The sequence below is a fragment of the Neophocaena asiaeorientalis genome, unplaced genomic scaffold (genome assembly GCF_003031525.2).
Source record: "Neophocaena asiaeorientalis asiaeorientalis breed wild unplaced genomic scaffold, Neophocaena_asiaeorientalis_V1.1 scaffold197, whole genome shotgun sequence".
NCBI classification, from domain to species: domain Eukaryota; kingdom Metazoa; phylum Chordata; class Mammalia; order Artiodactyla; family Phocoenidae; genus Neophocaena; species Neophocaena asiaeorientalis.
In genome coordinates this window covers 5,737,591-5,759,999 of record NW_020174703.1, presented here as the reverse complement: position 1 = coordinate 5,759,999, position 22,409 = coordinate 5,737,591, and the positions used below count along the sequence as shown (strand labels likewise).

The 22,409-nt window shown below is 40.9% G+C and overlaps 1 protein-coding gene across 1 annotated transcript in view; it reads right to left on the bottom strand.

The window, feature by feature from the left end:
• Positions 1-22,383, bottom strand: part of TMEM45A (transmembrane protein 45A) — an 86,764-nt gene extending 64,381 nt beyond the window's left edge. Inside the window, exon 1 of the mRNA XM_024759254.1 lies at positions 22,070-22,383. The gene's annotated coding sequence lies outside the window, so the exon portion shown is untranslated. The remainder of the gene's footprint in view (positions 1-22,069) is intronic.
• Between the last annotated feature and the right edge of the window lie 26 nt (positions 22,384-22,409).

Genomic DNA, 22,409 nt, shown 5'->3' with positions numbered 1-22,409 from the left:
GTCGAAGGCTTCCTTGGGGATTAGGTCCACCCATGACACTGCTTCTCTCTCCTGGGTCAACCTACCAAGCCAACCCACTCACACCCATTCCCACCCAAGGGGAGTAGATAAATGCTGCAGTGTGTGTGTACCCCTTACCCGTGCTTAGCTGCACCTATGAAGATTAAGAAAACTTAGGCATGAATATTTCCAACCATTGCTGCTGGGTTCAGTATTTGGGCCCACCAGCCAATAAGAATGTTTCTTAGTTCTTACCTAAAAAATAAGACATACTGGACTGTATGTAAAAAGCACACATGAAATTGAGGTTGTGCTATTTAAGTACCATAAAACAAAGTAAACCAAGGAGATGTAGAAAATGCTTCTTTTCAAAGGACAAGAGTACCACATGTTGCAAAGACCTGAATCATTCTTTTAACGAGAGGTTCTAAATCAGTATGGAAATGGTTCTAGAAGGGGAAAAGAGACCTCTGAGAACCTCCTCTTAAAGGAGGTTAAATATGCAATCAATTAAGATCAAAGAATGGGCAGCAGTTTCATTAGGTGCTCGTCTGGATACATAAGCTTGGAGAAAGGTGGTAAAACGGGTCCTTGATTTTATTTTCTCACTTGTGTTACACTTGAGTGACCCTGGAGCATACAGGCAGAACCAGCTACACGATTTGTACGGCCAAGAGCAAAATGAAAATGTGGGGTCCCTTGTTTACAAATTGCTGGGACTTCCACAACAGTGACAGTAGAGCATTAAACCAAGAAGGAGGCCCTCCCATCTAAACTGGGCCCTGGAGATTGGTTCAAGATGGCGGAGTAGAAGGACGTGTGCTCACTCCCTCTTGTGAGGGCACCGGAATCACAACTAACTGCTGCACAATCATCGACAGGAAGACACTGGAACTCACCAAAAAAGATACCCCACATCCAAAGACAAAGGAGAAGCCACAGTGAGACGGTAGGAGGGGCGCAATCACAATAAATCAAATCCCATAACTGCTGGGTGGGTGACTCACAGACTGGAGAACGCTTATACCACAGAACCCATTGGAATGAAGGCTCTGAGCCCCACATCAGGCTTCCCAACCTGGGGTCTGGCAGTGGGAGGAGGAATTCCTAGAGAATCAGACTTTGATGTCTAGTGGTATTTGACTGCAGGACTTCGACAGGACTGGGGGAAACAGAGATTCCACTCTTGGAGGGCACACACAAAGTAGTGGGACCCAGGGGGAGGAGCACTGACCCCATAGGAGGTTGAACCAGACCTACCTGCTAGTGTTGGAGGGTCTCCTACAGAGGTGGGGGGTGGCTGTGGCTCACTGTGGGGACAAGGACACCGGCAGCAGAAGTTCTGGGAAGTACTCCTTGGTGTGGGCTCTCCCAGAGTCCGCCATTAGCTCCACCAAAGAGCCAGCTAGAATCCAGTGTTGGGTCGCCTCAGGCCAAACAAACAACAGGGAGGAAACCCAGCCCCACCTATAAGCAGACAAGTGGATTAAAGTTTTACTGAGCTCTGCTCTCATAGCAACATCCAGCTCTACCCACCACCAGTCCCTCCCATCAGGAAACGTGCACAAGCCTCTTAGATAGCCTCATCCACCAGAGGGCAGACAGCAGAAGCAAGAAGAACTACAATCCTGCCGCCTGTGGAACAAAAACCACATTCACAGAAAGACAGACAAGATGAAAAGGCAGAGGGCTATGTACCAGATGAAGGAACAAGATAAAACCCCCAAAAGACAACTAAATGAAGTAGTGATAGGCAACCTTCCAGAAAAAGAATTCAGAATAATGATAGTGAAGATGATCCAGGACCTTGGAAAAAGAATGGAGGCAAAGATTGAAAAGATGCAAGAAATGTTTAACAAAGACCTAGAAGAATTAAAGAACAAACACCTAGAAGAATTAAAGAACAAACAAACAGAAATGAACAATACAATAGCTGAAATGAAAAATACACTACAAGAAATCAGTAGCAGAATAACTGAGGCAGAAGAACAGATAAGTGACCTGGAAGACAGAAAGGTGGAATTCACTGCTGTGGAACAGAATAAAGAAAAAAGAATGAAAAGAAATGAAGACAGCCTAAGAGACCTCTGGGGCAACATTAAACACAAGAACATTTGCATTATAAGGGGCCCAGAGAAGAAGAGAGAGAGAGAAAGGACCTGAGAAAATATTTGAAGAGTTTATAGTTGAAAACTTCCCTAACATGGGAAAGTAAATAGCCACCCAAGTCCAGAAAGCACAGAGAGTCCCATACAGGATAAACCCAAGGAGAAACACACCGAGACACATAGTAATAAAAGTGGCAAAAATTAAAGACAAAGAAAAATTATTGAAAGCAGCAAGGGAAAAATGACAAATAACATACAAGGGAACTCCCATAAGGTTAACAGCTGATTTCTCAGCAGAAACTCTACAAGCCAGAAGGGTGTGGCATGATATACTTAAAGTGATGAAAGGGAAGAACTTACAACCAAGATTACTCTACCTGGCAAGGATCTCATTCAGATTTGATGGAGAAATCAAAAGCTTTACAGACAAGCAAAAGCTAAGAGAATACAGCACCACCAAACCAGTTCTACAACAAATGCTAAAGGAACTTCTCTAAGTGGGAAACACAAAAGAAGAAAAGGACCTACAAAAACAAACCCATAACAATTGAGAAAATGGTCATAGGAACATACAAATCAATAACTACCTTAAACATGAATGGATTAAATGCTCCAACCAAAAGACACAGGCTTGCTGAATGGATACAAAAACAAGACCCATCTATATGCTGTCTACAAGAGACCCACTTCTGACCAAGGGACACTACAGACTGAGAGTGAGGGGATGGAAAAAGATATTCCATGCAAATGGAAATCAAAAGAAGGCTGGAGTAGCAATACTCACATCAGATAAAATAGACTTTAAAATAAAGAATGTTACAAGAGACAAGGAAGGACACTACATAATGATCAAGGGATCAATCCAAGAAAAAGATATAAGAATTATAAATATATGTGCACCCAACACAGGAGCACCTCAATACATAAGGCAACTGCTAACAGCTATAAAAGAAGAAATCAACAGTAACACAAAAATAGTGGGGGACTTTAACACCTTACTTACACCAATGGACAAATCATCCAAACAGAAAATTAATAAGGAAAAACAAACTTTAAAGAACACAATAGACCAGATAGATTTAATTGATATTTATAGGACATTCCATCCAAAAACAGCATATTACTGTTTTCTTCTCAAGTGTACATGGAACATTCTTCTCAAGTGTACACGGAACATTCTCCAGGATACATCACATCTTGGGTCACAAATCAAGCCTCAGTAAATTTAAGATGATTGAAATCATATCAAGCATCTTTTCTGACCACAACGCTATGAGATTAGAAATCAATTACAGGGGAAAAAACGTAAAATACACAAACACAGGGAGGCTAAACAATACTTTACTAAATAACCAAAAGATCACTGCTGAAATCAAAGAAGAAATCAAAAAATACCTAGAGACAAATTACAATGAAAACACAATGATCCAAAACCTACGGGATGCAGCAAAAGCAGTTCTAAGAGGGAAGTTTATATCAATACAAGCCTACCTCAAGAAACAAGAAAAATCTCTATTAAACAATCTAACTTACACCTAAAGCAACTAGAGAAAGAAGAACAAACAAAACCCAAAGTTAGTAGAAGGAAAGAAATCATAAAGATCAGAGCAGAAATAAATGAAATAGAAACAAAGAAAACAATAGAAAAGATCAATAAAACTAAAAGCTGGTTCTTTGAGAAGATAACCAAAATTGATAAACCATTAGCCAGGCTCATAAAGAAAAAGAGGGAGAGGGCTCAAATCAATAAAATTAGAAATGAAATGGGAAGTTACAACAGACACCACTGAAACACAAAGCATCCTAAGAGGTTACTACAAGCAACTCTATGCCAATAAAATGGACAACGTGGAAGAAATGGACAAATTCTTAGAAAAGTATAACCTTCCAAGAATGAACCAGAAAGAAATAGAAAATATGAACAGACCAATCACAAGTAATGAAATTGAAACTGTGATTTAAAATCTTCCAACAAACAAAAGTCTAGGACCACATGGCTTCACGGGTGAATTCTATCAAACAGTTAGAGAAGAGCTAACACCTATCCTTCTCAAACTCTTCCAAAAAACTGCAGAGGAAGGAACACTCCCAAACTCATTCTATGAGGTCACCATCACCCTGATACCAAAACCAGACAAAGATACTACACAAAAAGAAAATGACAGACCAATATCCCTGATGAATATAGATGCAAAAATCCTCAACAAAATACTAGCAAACAGAATCCAACAGCACATTAAAAGGATCATACATCATGATCAATTGGGGTTATCCCAGGGAGGCAAGGATTCTTCAGTATATACAAATCAATCAATGTGATACACCATATTAACAAATTGAACAATAAAATCTATATGATCATCTCAATAGATGCAGAAAAAGCTTTTGACAAAATTCAACACCCATTTATGACAAAAACTCTCCAGAAAGTGAGCATAGAGGGAATCTATCTCAACATAATAAAGGCCATATATGACAAACCCACAGCAAATATCATTCTCAATGGTGAGAAACTGAAGCCATTTCCTCTAAGGTCATGAACAAGAAAAGGATGTCAACTCTCACCACTATTATTCAACATAGCTTTGTAAGTCCTAGCCACGGCAATCAGGGAAGAAAAAGAAATAAAAGGAATTCAAATTGGAAAAGAAGAAGTAAAACTGTCACTGTTTGCAGATGACGTGATACTAAGAGAATCCTAAAGATGCCACCAGAAAACTATAAGAGCTAATCAATGAATTTGGTAAAGTAGCAGGATACAAAATTAATGCACAGAACTCTCTTGCATTACTATACACTAATGATGAAAAATCTGAAAGAAATTAAGGAAACACTCCCATTTACCATTACAACAAAAAGAATAAAATACTAGGGAGACAAAAGACATGTATGCAGAAAACTATAAGATACTGATGAAAGAAATTAAAGATGATACAAATAGATGGAGAGATATACCACGTTCTTGGATTGGAAGAATCAATATTGTGAAAATGACTATACTACCCAAAGAAATCTACAGATTCAATGCAATCCCTATCAAACCACCAATGCATTTTTTACAGAAGTAGAACAAAAACTCTTAAAATTTGTATGGAGATACAAAAGACCTTGAATAGCCAAAGCAGTCTTGAGGGAAAAAAACAGAGCTGGCGGACTCAGACTCTCTGACTTTAGAGTATACTATAAAGCTACAGTAATCAAGACTATATGGTACTGGCACAAAAAGAGAAACATTAAAAATAAACTCAAAATGGATTAGAGACCTAAATGTTAAGACTGGACACTATAAAACTCTTAGAGGAAAACATAGGAAGAACACTCTTTGACATAAATCACAGCAAGATCTTTTATGATCCACCTCCTAGAGTAACGGAAAAACAAAAATAAATGGGATCTAATGTAACTTAAAAGGTTTTGCACAGCAAAGGAAAATACAAACAAGACAAAAAGACAACCTTCAGAATGGGGCGGGGGAGAAAATATTTGCAAATGAATCAACAGACAAAGGATTAATTTCCAAAATATATAAACAGCTCATGCAGCTAACCTAGAAAAATGGTACGGATGAACCAGTTTGCAGGGCAGAAATAGAGACACAGATGTAGAGAACAAACGTATGGACACCAAGGGGGGAAAGTGGCAGGGGGAGGGGTGGTGGGGGGATGAACTGGGAGATTGGGATTGACATATATACACTAATATGTATAAAATGGATAACTAATAAGAACCTGCTGTGTAAAAAAATAAATTAAATAAAATTCAAAAAAATAAAACTGGACCTTGTGCAATTATACAAGGCACAACAATGAAGCTGACCCTGAGATAAAGAATTTGTCTTCTGGTTGTTGAGAGACCTGTAGGGAAGCTACAGTGGAATTAGATGCTCTTGGGCATCATTCATCCTGGGCAGAATGCCCTGGGAAGCTCTATGACTCTATGAAGGGTCACTTTATTCTAGTATCACTTGGAGAGAAGAGTAATTCCTGCCATCTGATAAAGTCCTGAACTGGACTTCCACAAACGTGTCTGTTCCCCTGGGAGATTAAAAAGCTTTCTGCCCCTGAGACTAAATAGACATTTCTCCAAAGAAGACATTCAGATGGCCAATAGGCACAAGAAAAGATGCTCAACATCACTAATTATTAGAGAAATGCAAATCAAAACTACAATGAAGTACCACCTCATACTGGTCAGAATGGCCATCATTAAAAAGTCTACAAATAACTAATGCTGGAGAGGATATGAAGAAAAGGGAACCCTCCTACATTGTTGATGGGAATGTAAATTGGTGCAGCCACTAAGGAGAATGGTATGAAGCTTCCGTAAAAAACTAAAAACAGAGTTACCACGTGATCCTGCAATCCAATCCTGAGCATATATCTGGAAAAACCTATAGTTCAACAGGATACATGTACTCCAATGTTCATAGCAGCACTATTTACAGCTAAGTCACAGAAGCAGCCTAAATGTCCATCAACAGACGAATGGATAAAGAAGATGTAGTATATATATACACAATGGAATATAACTCAGCCATAAAAAAGAATGAAATAATGCCATTTGCCACAACATGGGTGGACCCAGAAATTATCATACTAAAAGAAATGTCAGAAAAAGAAAGATAAGTACCATATGATATTACTTATATGTGGAATCTAAAATATGACACAAACGAACTTATTTACAAAACAGAAACAGACTGACAGACATAGAAAACAAACTTACGCTTACCAAAGGGGAAAGGGAGAGGAGGGATAAATTAGGAATTGGGGATTAGCAGATACCAACTACAAACTACTATATATAAAATAGATAAACAGTGAGGTCCTACTGTATAGGTATATAGAGATAGAGATATACCTGTATTTTGCTGTACACCAGAAACTAACACAACATTGTAAATCAACTTTACTTCAATTAAAAAAAAAAAGCTTTCTGCCCCTGTAATTGGTACTTATTTAAGATTGACTGGGCCCCAGTTAACCTAACCAACTGGATTGATCTGGAAAAATGATCTTGCAGGGGTGGACCCAGTAAGAAATCTGAGTGCTTGGTGGCAGAAGACTTTCTGTAATTTTGGTTAAAGAAGAGATCTCTCTACCCTAACAAGTTGGAAGAGAATTCTTTGGTCATCAGCTTGGAAATGGTTGGATTTTATAAGAACTAGTTACAAAAAATATGACTCAACCATATGACTAAGGGCAGTAAATTAGTCTTCAAGCAGATTTCCAACAAAGGTTTTTAGAAGATTGGCTCAGTTGCTTCTTTTTTCTCTTTCTGCTTCTTAACTGGCCTTCCCTCTTCATGTTGTTCAGGCCCTCAGTGGAATAATCATCAGGTCTTCCCCTTTCCATCTACCACCACCACCACACCCAATCAAAATCCACTCGTCCTGTGAACCAAATGGCCCCTCTAATAAATTAATTTTAGAAATGTGGCTAATGATGAGATGGACTAGAGGTGGAAGTGAGCCCAAAGGAAGGCCAGTGGAGAAGCTCATTTAAACCAGAGTCTTTCTGCCAAGGATGCCACTGCTTTCTCCAATCACTAGTCTAATGGTCCTTTCTATAAGAGTAAGATGCTCAGTGATGTAAGCTAACTTGCTTATCATTTCTCCAATGACTTAGAACACCAGGAAAAAAAATCATTCACCTTTATTCTTGCTTTTTTATTCAACATAGACTCAGAATTGTCCCTGATGGATTGCTTCTCAAATCATACCCACAGGAAAAAGACAAAAAGATGGACTTTGGTTTGGAGATGGTGAAGGAGAAGATACTTCTCAATATCATTTGTTAACTAAAACATGGAAAAGTAAAGTGATGAAGTGCCAAACAATGAAGGAGAGATGATACTCCTGCAGCTTTTCATGAAATTTTACTTTCTCAGGCCTAAGTTCCCTCATTAACAATACTCCATCCCCAAGTCTGGCCGTGACTGATACCGCACCAAAAGGAAAATCCAGAGGCTTCACTGTGCTCAGTGTAAGAGTCAACACTGTTTACCATAAAACGTAGGACCACTGTACTGTCTGAGTATAGGAGCAGGTGTGTTTTCATGACAGTCCAAACCTTTTGTTTTCACAAGAACTGGTTTCATGCCAGTGTCAGGATACTTCAAAATCCAAACATCCCCTCAGTTGACCTTTCTCCATTTCTAACTTTTTAAAAACTCCTTTCAAGACAGGAAAAGAATGGGTTGTCTTCATTTCATAAAATAATCTTGAAGAAGGACTTCTAGAGTGGCATGTAAATTAGATTTCCAATCCAAAAAATAAGATCCACAGAAAAGAGGAGGGAAAATATCCCATCATAGCCTCTTCTGAATCCTGTGCAATTTCTGGGAAAATGAGGTTCAGGAGAAAGTTGCCGACAGAAGGGCCATCGTGGGTTTGGGGGAAGAGGAATGAGAGTAGAGGGCAGAGACAAAAGTGGGGAGATGGAAGCAGGACTGAGACTGAAGCAAAGTCAAAGGCTCCTGCCCCCTTCAAGGGTTTCCCATTGTCAAGCTGATTCTCTTCTCATGGAAAAATAAACTTCCATCTGAGAACCAATCAGACTGTAACTGCTTTTCAGGGCTCAGTTGTTTCATCCACTCATTCCACCCTCTCTTACTCATTAGCACACAAGCAGAAATAATTAAAAATAATGCCAAAACAAAACCAGCACCGCCTACCACAATTAACAATCATTAAATTATATCTAGCTTTTCTGTGCATTTCTCTCCAGAAACCATAACCTTTGTCCTTGATTGCATCTTCCTGGTGGGCTGAAAGTCCCAGATACATGCAGGAATACAGAATGTGGTCCTAAGCTCATCAGGTAAAGGCAGAAAGCCTCAACCATACTCTTTTTTTTTTTTTTTTAAGATTTATTTACTTTACTTTTTTTTTGGCTGCATCAGGTCTTAGTTGTGGCATGTGGGATCTTCATTGAGGCATGCAGGATCTTTCGTTGTGGCGCGCGGGCTTTCTCTAGTTGTGGTAGCAGGTTTTGTCTTCTCTAGCTGTGGTGCACAGGCTCCAGGGTGGGTGGGCTCTGTAGTTGTGGCACTCAGGTTCCAGAGCTCATGTGCTCTGTAGTCTGCAGTACGCGGGCTCAGCAGTTGTGGGGCACAGGCTTAGCTGCCCCGGGGCATGTGGGATCTTAGTTCCCTGACCAGAGATCGAACCCACATCCCCTGCATTGTAAGGCGGATTCATTACCACTGGACCACCAGGGAAGTCCCATCACCCATGCTCTCTTAATGTCTTTCATACCTATCTCTCTCACTGGAAAACACCAAGAGATTTATAAGTTGTATGAAGAAAAGCCATATATCAGCACCAGCAGAATGGGAGAGGATTGCAAGGTGCTTAGCACCAGCCAAACTGAAGAAAACTTGTTTTTTCAAGCAGCAAAGCATCTAAGAAGAGATATCCAGAAGATATGGTGTCAGGCTGAACTTCAGGGCAGTGACGAATCAGAGAAACACACCTGGTGACCAAATTTAAAACTATCTAATTCTCAGAGGAGAATAGACAGCCCAGGCTCAAAGCTTGGAGCTCAGTTATGGACCCCCAGAGCATTAAGCTCATGCATGACCCCAGAGTAACCTCTCTGACCCAACCTCAAACTGCTGGTGGTAAAGTAGAGGTCTGAATCTTCAGCCTTGCTCACAGTCCTAACATGACATTGGTGACTTCAATCCCTGTACACTCCTGTTGAATTTCAAAGGCTTCTGGTTCTAGACCCTGGCTTAACCCACCCCTTAGACCTGTCAGCAGATCTTGGCCTCCCTGGTTTGGCCCTTACTGCTCTCTAAGGCATTTGATTCCGAGTCATCCATTGGCCTCAGAGAATTAGCCCCACCTCACCCTCCATTCATTGTCCCCTACTCCCAGCTCCAACCCTTGGGATGGATACATGATGCACTTGGCTGAGTTTACCTTACCATACTCCAATGCAGAAGCTGGAGTTATCAAACACAGGAAAAGTATTTCAAAAAAACAATAATAGACATCAAAGAGGAACTGCTATCTCAGAAGCCAAGGTAAATATCAACACAGACCATGGTTTGGCAGACTCCGGCTTGTTATGTACAAAATGTTACTCTGAAGGCCTCGACTATTTGACTTTTTAATGGTACAAAAATGTGTATGGAAATATACCTCCAGGACAGTCAAGGACAGTGTATTTCCATTTTAAACACAACTGCTTTACTTTTATTTATTTATTTATTTATTTTGTGGTACGCGGGCCTCTCACTGTTGTGGTCTCTCCTGTTGCGGAGCACAGGCTCCGTACCCACAGGCCCAGCAGCCGTGGCTCACGGGCCGAGGCGCTCCGCGGCATGTGGGATCTTCCCGAACCGGGGCACGAACCTGCGTCCCCTGCATCGGCAGGCGGACTCTCAACCACTGCGCCACCAGGGAACCCCGGGTATTGCTTTTTTATGATCTGTTAGGCACGTCTGGAGCAGTGCTCAGTGTAGAGTTAATTATTCCCCATTACTGAGGCCAGATCTTCCTGAATGTTCTGCCCAATACTTCGTGAACTATGAGTTTTCCAGTCTGGTTGGAGGGAATAAGCAATATTCCCAGACTTCTGTGAGTGCAGGGCACTGCTCTCCACCCCCTCCCTGTCCCCTCCCCCATCTTTGCACCCCTTCCCCCTTCCCCCTTCCCTCCAGCCTCCTGTAGTTGCCTCACTTGCTCTGATGAATCCTTGAGGGGCCTTTCTGCAGACCTCCAGTGCCCTCTCTCTGTGCAGCTCTCTTGGTTCTAGAGCTCTGTCCTGAGAACTCCAGCCACCTTGGTTTCCCTGGGCTCTTAGCATCACCTCCTCACCTCAGGAAGTAGGAGTTCCACCTGCGGCTCAGCCTGGAACCTCTATCTGGCAGCCAGCTGGAGCAGTCCAAGCACTCACCTCTTTTTTTTTTTTTAACATCTTTATTGGCATATAATTGCTTTACAATGGTGTGTTAGTTTCTGCTGTATAACAAAGTGAATAAGCTATACATATACACATGTCCCCATATCTCTTCCCTCTTGTGTCTCCCTCCCTCCCACCCTCCCTTATCCCACCCCTCTAGGTGGTCACAAAGCACTGAGCTGATCTCCCTGTGCTATGCGGCTGCTTTCCAGTAGCTATCGGTTCACTCTCAAGCCCTCACCTCTTTTGTTTGTGATTTCTTGGGGATCGTTGCCTTCCCACTGCCTGATGGCCAGCGTTTCAAAAACCGTATATTGTTTCATATATTTTATCTGATATTATTTCAGGTTATTTCAGGCAAAAGAATAAATCTGGCCCTGTTACTCTATCTTGGGCAAAAACGGAACTTCTTTAAAATTCAGTCAACTTAGCACTAAATACCAGTATTACACAGAAAAGATACTATCAATACTTTAACCCGTGTTTTTCAAAATAAGGTCCTTGAGCCACCTGCCTGAGAATCTCCCAGGATGCTTGATAAAATGAACATTCCTACTTCACATCCCCAGATCTACTGAATATAAATTTCTTGCCGCTAAAATTTGACAGTTGTTTTCATTACCATGACAATTCATTAACAAAAGACAATAAAATTCCTCTTCTGAAAGTTGGGAAATCATTAGAATTGGCAATGGGTTAAAAAGGCAAGGAGAACATTGGGAGTTCAGCTTGAAATGATGTTCACAACAGCTGTTATAGCTTTCAGCTACAAAAGCATGCTCTGTATAAACCATGACTCTCCATGGCTACATGAGCAATTTTGGAGCGGCTTCCTACTCATTCATTGAAACAGTAGTGCTCCATTTGGAGACTGGAAAGCAATGGTGAGATGGGGAGAGAATCTTGACTGCCTCCACACAGAGGGCCTCTGGATGGCCAGTGTTCAGGGCCAAAGTCAAACCAACCAAGAAACTGTTTTGCCAGGATGTGTGCTTCCCCTCAGCTCACTGAATAAAGTCATGCTCCCCACCAATGAATTGTCATCAACAGTAACAACAATCACACTATCAATCTTTTATTCTCCAATCTCAAGAGCAACTGGAATGACCCCTGTACCATCCTGACCCATATCAGTCCCATTTTCTGAGGAAGGAAACAAACAGCCTAACACGCTTGTATAAGGTGTGAACAGAATATGGATATCATGAGGCTGAGTCTATCAGAGGAGCAGTAGGTTACATTACTCGAGCAGAGTTCCTCACAAATCTTCTCTGGGACTTGGTATTGGCCATCTCACTCATTTTGAAGCTAGTGGCAAAGTTCTCGCTCCTGGAGGAAGTGAGGGAAGCACCAGTGCAAGCTTGAGCTTGTAGACGAAAGAACAAAACAAAGCGTATCTCACATCTCAAATCATTATGTGTTCTCTACCTGAACGTACTTTTTTATCCAAAGTCTGACTACATTTCATTAGCATTGGGGGAAGAGTGGGCAAGGCGGAGACGGAGATGGGAGAATGTAGGCAGAGCCAGATTACCTTTCAGCCCATGGTAAATATCTGGACTTTATGTTAAATGCAGTGGGAAGCCATTGCAGGGTTTAAGCAGGGGAATGATGGGACCTTATGTGTATTTTTAAAGAATCATCCTGGTTGCTTTGTGGCACATCCTGGTTGCTTTACAGGGGGCAAGAGTGAAAGCAAGGAGAACCCTAGGACAATGCTAGTGAAGCCATAGTCTGTGGACCAACGCTAGTAAGCAAACTGTTTACCATCTGCAACAAGATAATCAGAGAAACTGACAGTAAACGTTTAGAAACTTTAAAACATTTTAGAGTAATACGACATTGCTGCAACATCCAAATAGGAGTTTTCATATTTTTACAAAAATGTCAAGCTTCACTGGACCGAGGGGTAAAAATAAAACCAAAACCAAACTGATCCTTTACCACAGATAGTTTAATACACTGTGGCAGTAATTCAGGCCAGGGGTGATGGATGCTGGAACTAGGGTGTATCAGGCACAGAGGATACAAAGTGTTCACACTCCCAGGATTACAAAGGATGGTAAGAGGAATCTGGCAGATCAGGACAAGGAATTTGGTACACACAGAAAGACCTCTACCTCTGCTGACCAGCACTAGACTCGACTACTCACCAACCCTCTGAAAAGTCGCCATCAACAGCAGCTGCTTCACTCCTGAGTGTATTACACATGGCATAAATGTTAAGCATTCAGACACTGAAATGAGGTTATCCTATGTTTAAGTCCTGATTTCATCACTGTGTGATCTTGGAAGTTACTTAACCTCTCTGGGCCTCAGTTACCTCATCTATAAAATGGGAATAATAAGAGCCTCTACCCCATAAGGTGTCCATGAAGATAATGAGAAGAACTCGGAGAAGAGGCTGACATCTCATAAATGGTCACTCAGCCATTAGTTTTTTGTGTATTTTTCTGGGAAGAAAGAGCTTTAAAGCATGATGACGGTTACATAATCTCTATCCTCCGTGGAGCACAATAAAGTTCACAAAACCCTATCACATACAGTACTTCATGACTCCTCTCTTAGAAGTAGGGAGAGACAGGCCTGATTTTCTGATGAGGAAAATGAGGCTTAGTGTCCATACAGAGGTTCCCAACTTGCCCCAGGAGGGTGAGGTATTGATTCATCCCTCTTCTCCCCACAGTGGAAACAACCTGTCCGAAAAGTCACACAAGCAGCAAGAAAAAAAACCAGATCACTGTGCTCTTCCACCGTCTGTCTTCATGCCCTTAGTGCATACAAACCGAAGGCAGAGCAGGAGGAGGAAAAGCAACACCAGAGATGGAGAAGCTGGGGTTCAGTTCTCCTTCCTGCCGGCTTAAAGGTAAGGAGCATCTAGGTCTCTGACCCCAGTTCCCCCACTCTTCCTCAACACAACTTTCTCTCTCCCCCTTATTACTCTCTCTTCCTCGGACCTTTATCCCCAAGGTTCAGCTGTGACATGATTTTGGTGTGAGTATTTTTCATGATTTTTTTCTTCTTCACTAACATTTTTAATGTTATTGAATTTTCATTATTTATTAAACATACAGTGTCCCTAAGACTGTCCTAAATGTGCTCCTTACTAACATGCCTCTCTCTATTTTGGCTTTTCCTCTCTTCCTTTAAGAGTTTTTGACAACCGTTAGTCTGAATTATTCCTGGCTTACAGAGAGAGGAAGCAAGAATCAAATAATTGGAGAAAAGCTCTCTGAGCTAAAGAAAGACTTGGGTCTTCAAATGGAAAGGACACAGCAAGAGAAAACAGGATGTTAAAAAAAATTTTTTTTTAAGATCCATACCTAGACATATCAAAGTGAAATTCAGAACTCTATACTTTTTTAATTTAAAGTGTAAGGATAGTAATTTAATATAGGGCTACTTGGATATGAAGGATGCCATTTGAATTTTATGAGAGTAGTTATTAATCCCAATATTTTAATATTTTAATCTATTGTTTTGTCTGTAGAAGAATATTTTAGGAACTAATATATCTTTTTCTGAAGAAATACTTACCCAAAGTTCAAAAATCCCCTAAATTTCACTTTGGTTTCTTTTTCTTCTATTAAATTTATGACAAATGAAATATAATACTTTTTACTGAAAATGTATTTGGTGGTAGACTCTGGGCCAGAGATAAACACAGTGTCTCTACACAAGAAACTGGGTCTATTTGGCCTCCTAGTTGTTGACTCAAGTCAGAAAACAGACTAAGTAGGATTTCAGGTCATTAGGAGGGAATTCAAATGCCTCCTAAACACCTAAGTTCCTACCAGGAAATGACACAGCCACGAGGGAATTTTGGCTCTGAAAACAGTGAAGTTAATGGGAGCTCTACATAATTTGGTGAGAAAGAGTTCACCTTTCAGCTTAAAGAAGTGAGTTTTCATGGGAATGAGGCCACAAGGAACAGTGCAAGCAGTCTGATTTGAGAAGCTTAGCCCAATGCCACTCTTACTTTAAGTGGCTTGGTCTTCTATAGAAAAAGAACATTCTTCCATTTGAGCTTCACCTACTGATCTCCATGACAAGATATGCCACAAAAATCTACATCTCAGGTGACAGGTTGAGATTTGTATATTATACATGTATATGCTTATGTATGTGTGGAGCTAAAAAAAAAAAAAACAAAGGCAGAACAATGAATACAATATGGTCTCATTTATATTTTAAAATTATATTTATGTTTAGATCTATACCTGTGAGTGGATTCTTGGAGAAGGTCTAGAAGGATACAGGCCAAACTACTAACAAAGGTACCTCGGGGATGGGAAGAAAGCAGGTAAGAAAAGGGGAAAACATTACTTTTGACTCTATACACTGTTTCAATTTTTTCAGCTCATATAGATTACTTTTTTAATTCTAAAGCCAAAAGAAATTAGAAGGGTTAGGAAAAAAGAAAGAAACAAAAAAAGAAAGAAGGAAAGAAGAGAGAGAGAGAGGGAGGGAGGAAGGAAGAAAGGGAGGAAGGTGGAAAGAGAGGAAGGAAAGCTATCAGCAGTCAATGCCCTTTAACCATAGGACAAATCTTTCTTTCTTGGAGACAGTAAAAGTTATAAGAAGTAGAAATTTTGAGTAATTCTATGAGGAAAAAATTAGCACTTTAGACATAGTTTTAAAAATAAGTCAAGAATGAATCAATATTTTAATACTATGTCTATATGTATTCTAATGGTGTTTATATAGAGAAGAACATTACAATGATTAATAAGTGAATTGCTTAGATATCCACATACAAAACAATAAAGTCGGACCCTTACCTCCATCATATACAAAAATTAATTCAAAATGTATCAAAGACCCAAACATCAGAACTAAAACTATAAATCTCTTAGAAGAAAACACAGAAGAAAATCTTCATGACACTTGATTTGGCAATGATTCTTGGATATGACACCAAAAGCACAGGCAACAAAAGAAAAAATATATTAATTGGACTACATCAAACGACGATACCAACAGAGTGAAAAGGCATCCCAGGGAATGGGAGAAAATATCTGCAAATCATATACCCAATAAATAGATAACATCAAGAATATATAAAGAACACCTACAACTCAATAACAAAACAAAACCTGACTTAAAAATGAGCAAAGAACTTAAATAGACATTTCTCCAAAGAAGATATACAGATGGTCAATAAGCACATGAAAGCGTGCTCAACATCACTAATCAGAAACACAAATCAAAGACACAATAAGATATCACTTCATATCCATGAGGATGGCTGTTATTAAAAATAAAAACAAACAAACAAAAAAACCCAGAACAACAAGTGTTAGCAAGGATGTAGAGAAATCGGAATCCATATGCATTGTTGATAAGAATATAAAATGGTGCAGGGCTTCCCTGGTGGCGCAGTGGTTAAGAATCCGCCTGCCAATGCAGGGGACACGGATTCGAGCCCTGGTCCAGGAAGATCCCACATGCCGCGGAGCAACTAAGCGGTGCGCCGCAACTACTGAGCCTGCGCTATAGAGCCTGTGAGCCACAACTACTGAAGCCCGCGTATCTAGAGCCCGTGCTCCGCAACAAGAGAAGCCCACACATCGCAACGAAGAGTAGCCCCCACTAGCCGCAACTAGAGAAAGCCCACGCACAGCAACAAAGACCCAACGCAGCCAAAAATAAATAAATACAATTTATTTTAAAAAATAAAATAAAATGGTGCAGCTGCTGTGGAAAATAGTATGGCAGGTCCTCAAAAAATAAAAAATTGAATTACTGTATGATCCAGAAGTAATTCCACTTCTGGATTTATACCCAAAATAATTGAAAGCAGGAACCCCAATAGATATTTCTACACCAATGTTCATAGCAGCATTATTCACAACAGGCAAAAGATGTAGTATTAGTCAGGGTTCTCCGGAGAAATATAACCAATAGGATATAGATATATAGGTAAATATATATGAAGAAAGAGAGAGAGAGATTTATTTCAGGAATTGGCTCACATGACAGTGGAGGCTGGTAAATCCAAAAGCTTCAGGATAAGCTAACAAACTGGAAACCCAGGGAAGAGTTGATGCTGCAGTTCAAGTCTTAAGGCAGTCTACTGGCAGAATTCCCTCTTCAAGGGACACCAGTCTTGTTCTATGAAGGCCTTCAAATGACTGGATGAGACCCACCTACATTATGGAAGCTAATCTGCTTTACTCAAAGTCTACTAATCTAAATGTTAATTTCATCTAAAAATACCTTTACAAAAATATCTAGAATAATGTTTGACCAAATATCTGGATACTGTGGCCTAGACAAATTGACACAAAACGTTAACTTCACAGACGGAAATAACCCAAATGCCCATCAACATTTTGTTTGGGATAAACAAAATGTGGTATATACATACAATGGAAAATTATTCAGCCTTAAAAAGCAATGAAATTATGACACTTACTACAATATGGATGAACCTTGAAGACATTATGCTAAGTGAAACAAGCCAGTCATAAAAGGACAAATACTGTATAATTCCACTTATAAGAGGTAACTAGAGTAGTCAAATTCATAAACACAGAATACAGAACGGTTGTTCCCAGAGGGTGGGGGGAGGGGAGAGGAAGGTAACAGAGAGTTATTGTTTAATGAATACACAGTTTCAGTTTGATGAAAAAGTTCTGGAGGGACTTCCCTGGTGGCACAGTGGTTAAGAATCCGCCTGCCAATGCAGGGGACATGGGTTCGAGCCCTGGTCCGGGAAGACCCCACATGCTGCGGAGCAACTAAGCCCGTACACCACAGCTACTGAGCCTGCGCTCTACAGCCCGCATGCCACAACTACTGAAGCCCACGCGTCTAGAGCCCGTGCTCGGCAACAAGAAAAGCCACCACAATGAGAAGCCCACACACCACAACGAAGAGTAGCCCCCTCTCGCCGCAACTAGAGAAAGCCCCCGCGCAGCAACGAAGACCCAAGGCAGCCAAACTAATTAATTAAATAATTAATTTTTTAAAAGTTCTGGTTGCACCATAATGTGAATGTACTTGATGTCACTGAACTATACACTTAGAAATGGTTATAATGCCAAATTTTATGTTATGTTTATTTTACCACAGTAAAAAAAACTGAATTGCTTACATGTATAGGCTTTACTATGACGCAGACACCATGCTAAATGCCTTATATTGATTTTCTCATTTAATGCCTTTGATATTCCCATTTTATAAATAATAAAGCCTAGAGAAAGTGACTTGCTCAAGGCACACTAGTAAGAAGCAGATCTAGGGTTGAAACCCTTCATCTGAATCAAAAATCCATGTGCTCGGTCAGTGTGCTATACTGAAAAGAGTGACTACATTAAGGTAATGAGATAGAAAGCAAATTAAACTGTTTTTCAAGTAATATTTTAAAGTTGATTAAACATATTAAAAATTTTAAGAATGAATTCCCCCGAAAATATCGAATCCAGACTGGGTATGACTAATAATAAGACACCTAAAATAGTCCTTCATTAACCTTCACCATGAGACATTCTTATCCCAAAACCACAGCATCTCCAGAAATAAGACAAGAAACCAGGCTGCCCAAGAAATAGGAATAGACAGTGTACCTGGCATCTGCCCCATTCTTCCACAAGCCTTGGAACATTTCATAGTTTCTTTATCTTTTTTAAATAAAATTACTGTGGTTCCATTTATATTTTTAAATTATATTTATGTTTAGATCTACACCTGTGAGTAGATTCTTGGAGAAGGACTGGAAGGATACAGACCAAACTGTTAGCAAAGATTACCTCTGGAGAAAGTAGTAAAATGGAAAGAAGGCAGGTAAATAAAGGGGAAACCATTACTTTTGACCCATACACTCTGTTCCAGTTTCTCAAAGGATTCAGTCATTCAACTGACATTACTGAATGTCTACCATAAGTCCAGGGTCTATGGTGGTTCTGTTCAATCAAGATGAAAAGACAGAATGATTATCTGTAATGAGCTCCATCTAATAAACAAGTAACACATCTCCTGTCTGCATGTGCAACGCATCCCATAGACAAGACTCATGTTGGTATTATGGTCCCTGCAGGGAATTTTTACCAACCCCACTCCTCCAAATGGTCCCTCCCCCTCCAGTGATTCTCCCTCCATGGACTTCTTGACTACCACCGCCACAAACAAGAGCAGCCCTGCTGTATTACACCCAAGGCAGCATAGACTAGTGAAGGCTTGGGCTCTGGAGTTACACCGTCTGGGTCTGTGTCTGTCATTTGTACAGTGTGACCTTGGGCAAGTTTCTTAATCTGCCTGTGCCTCTGTCACCTCAACTAATAGGTACCAATCCTCACAGAATTACTGAGAGGCTATATGAGTTAAGGCAGGTAAAGCACTCAGAACAATGTCTGTCATATATTAAGTGTTCAGAAAATCCATTACTCACAGATGGATCAAATAACCTTCTAGAAGCAACAGACTGTCCCAGGGAAAAGAAATAAAAGATCATCCAACGGAAGAGGGATCTTAGAGATCATTTTACAGATGATGGTACAGAGAGGGCCATAATGGCTCAACGTCTTGCCCAAGGACATGCAGGTGGTCCACGGCAGCATCAGGGCCAGACTCAGGTTCTCTCTGACACAGCACAGTGCTCTCGAGGAAGAGAAAGCAGAGCTCTCCAAACTGACTTGTCACTTAGATGCATACTACAGGTCTCATCTACTTTAATACTTGTGCATCCTGAAGTTATAAGTATTAGCATGTGAATGCTCGATTCTCTGAGCAGCATGAAAAAGGGCTTTTTGGCACACACTGTGTGTGTGTAGGGGTTGGGGAGGGGTGCAGGTTCAACAATCACATCCATGTCAAAGACTTTAGGGCATGACCTGTTTCTGAAATGTAGCCTCGGTAATAGTCCAGGATGCCAGACCACTTCAGCAGAGCTCCAAGACAGCCACCACAGAGTGAGTCCAAAAAGTGGAGCTGAGCCTCACTGGTCAGTCCTGCAAGGCCCTGAGATGGGGGTCACTGAAGCAGTGGAGCAGATCAGGAAGGGTATGCTGGGCAAGGGGGAGAAACTGAGAGATGGATCATTCCAGAAACACCTCCAACTATGTAACTGCTGCAAGTTCAGCTTGTGACCCCCTACCAATCTTACTTCCCAAGCCTCTCCTTCCCCACAGAGAGGCTCTCCATGCCGCCCTCTCCTACCCTCCCACTTTTCCAACCTTTCCACCTACTAAGCTGTCACAGATTATCCCGCATCACAACCCAACATCCCCCCAGGAGAAATTCACACTTTTCAGCCTCAGTGCATTTTTGCCCATGCTTTCCCTTCCTCCTGGAGTGCCTGCCACCTTCTGTTCTATGATCCCTTTCCCCTCAACCAAAGCCATTTGGCAAAATCCTCTTCCAGAAATGCCAACCCTTTCTTGAAACCATCCTCTTTCCCAGAGGGAAAGATCCTCTTTCCCAGAGCCCTCTAGGTCTTTCTAAGGCACTTGATAAATTCTATCTCACTCCCCTCTCCAAACTCTCTCCTTTACAGCCATATACAATGCCCAACTAACAAGGGGTCTGCACTCAGTAAACACTAGTTGCTAGCGTAGAAGTCAAAATGCTGGCTTTGAAAACAAGCGCAGCAGGGGGACCAAAAAGGACGGCAATGAAGAGTGTGCACAACAGCAAAGACTAACTCTGTGCCAGAACCAAGGGTTCAACGCGCGTTAGCTCACCTAGTTTTCAAGACAATCCCATGAGATAGGTGCTATTATCGGCACGTACAAAGGAGGGAACTGAGGTATGATGGGCTGAGCAACCTACCCAAGGTCAAACGGGAGGGTTTTAAATTGAACCAGGCCAGCTGGCTCTTTATACTGATTCTCTGCAACACTGTTCCTTCTAACCCTACATCCCTGAAAACCACTTCACCTCTTCCACTCACAGTGTGCAGTGCCTTTCTGAATCAAAAACACACTTTGCAACTTGCAATTATGGCACCTACTGCTTTCTAAGTCAAAAATTAAAGATCAATTCTGGCCACAACTGCCACAAGAGTAAATAACATATGATAAAGTCTCAAATCTAAAACATTGCTTAAACAGAGACAATTATAGATGTTTGGGATGGAATGGGCCTCTGGCCATTCACCTAGCTCAGTACTTGCCATCATTTCCATTTTAAAGTCCTGAAATATATACCAGAATTATGTGCAAGCACAAACATCTAACAGCACTCTGAATATTACTCTGATAGAATTATGGGGGTAATAATATAATTATAAGCTTATTGATGCACACAGTGGTCTATCACGTTTAGTGTGGTTTTTTAACAATCATCAAGGAATTTGGGCCTACCACTAAGAACAGGAGAATATAGAAAAGACATTGAGCTACATTCACATGTAAGTGAAACAGTAATTACCTATATAATTCAGGATTTAAATAATTTAATATTAAATATCCCATTAAAGGAAGCAAAAGTTTTGTTAATTCTGAATAAGCCAGATAACTTTTCAATCTTCTGACGAAACAGGGGGGGACTTCCGTGGTAGTCCAGTGGTTAAGACCCCATGCTCCCAATGCAGGGGCCCTGGGTTCGATGCCTGCTCAGGGAACTAGATCCCACATGCATGCCATAACTAAGTGTTTGCATGCTGCAACTAAGGAGCCAGCCTCCCGAAACTAAGACCCAGCGCAACCAAATAAATAAATACTTTAAAAACAACAGGGAGGGGGGATGGATAAAAATTCCGGCTTTACAAATGTATACCTGTTCTCACAGAAAGAAAATAGAAAAATAAATGTATCAATAGATTCAACTTTGAAGTTAGGAGAGGCTTTTTACAGGATAACAGTTAAATTTCTGTTCCCAGAAAATTTTTAAATAGCATACAGATAAACCCAAAATTAAATTTAATTAAATTACATTAAAATGTTAGCAAAGCAGAATAAAAGGAAACGAGGTTCTGTGCAGTTTGTGGCAGCAAGCGATATTTTTCTCTCCCTGATGAGAAGGCTTAGTGAGAACAGCAAAAAGACGCAGGGTAGAGATCACAGCGGGAGAAGTAAGATATCCATCCAGCACGTAACCAAAACTTACCCAACTCGGTCTTACTCAACGCTATTTTTCCCACTTTGCCAGTTTTAAATCAGACAGCGGCTGGGCTTTTGCTGTTGCTGTTTCTGTCCTTTTGATCCCAGAGCCCCATGAAAGTTAAACTGTGTGTTGGATGGGATCTGGCCCCGTCTCGCATTAGGGCGAAAAAAAGTTTTAAACTTGGATTCCTGGTTGCTTCTTTGGAAAAGTGAATAAATAAGTGGCTCAAAGGAGAGGACGTGGGGGACGTGATCAGCTGACGTCGGGCCCGCGAAGGGGCCGCACAGTTCCTCAGCGCAGCTGTCCAGATGTGCCTCATCTGGTTCTCCGGCGGGGCACGAGC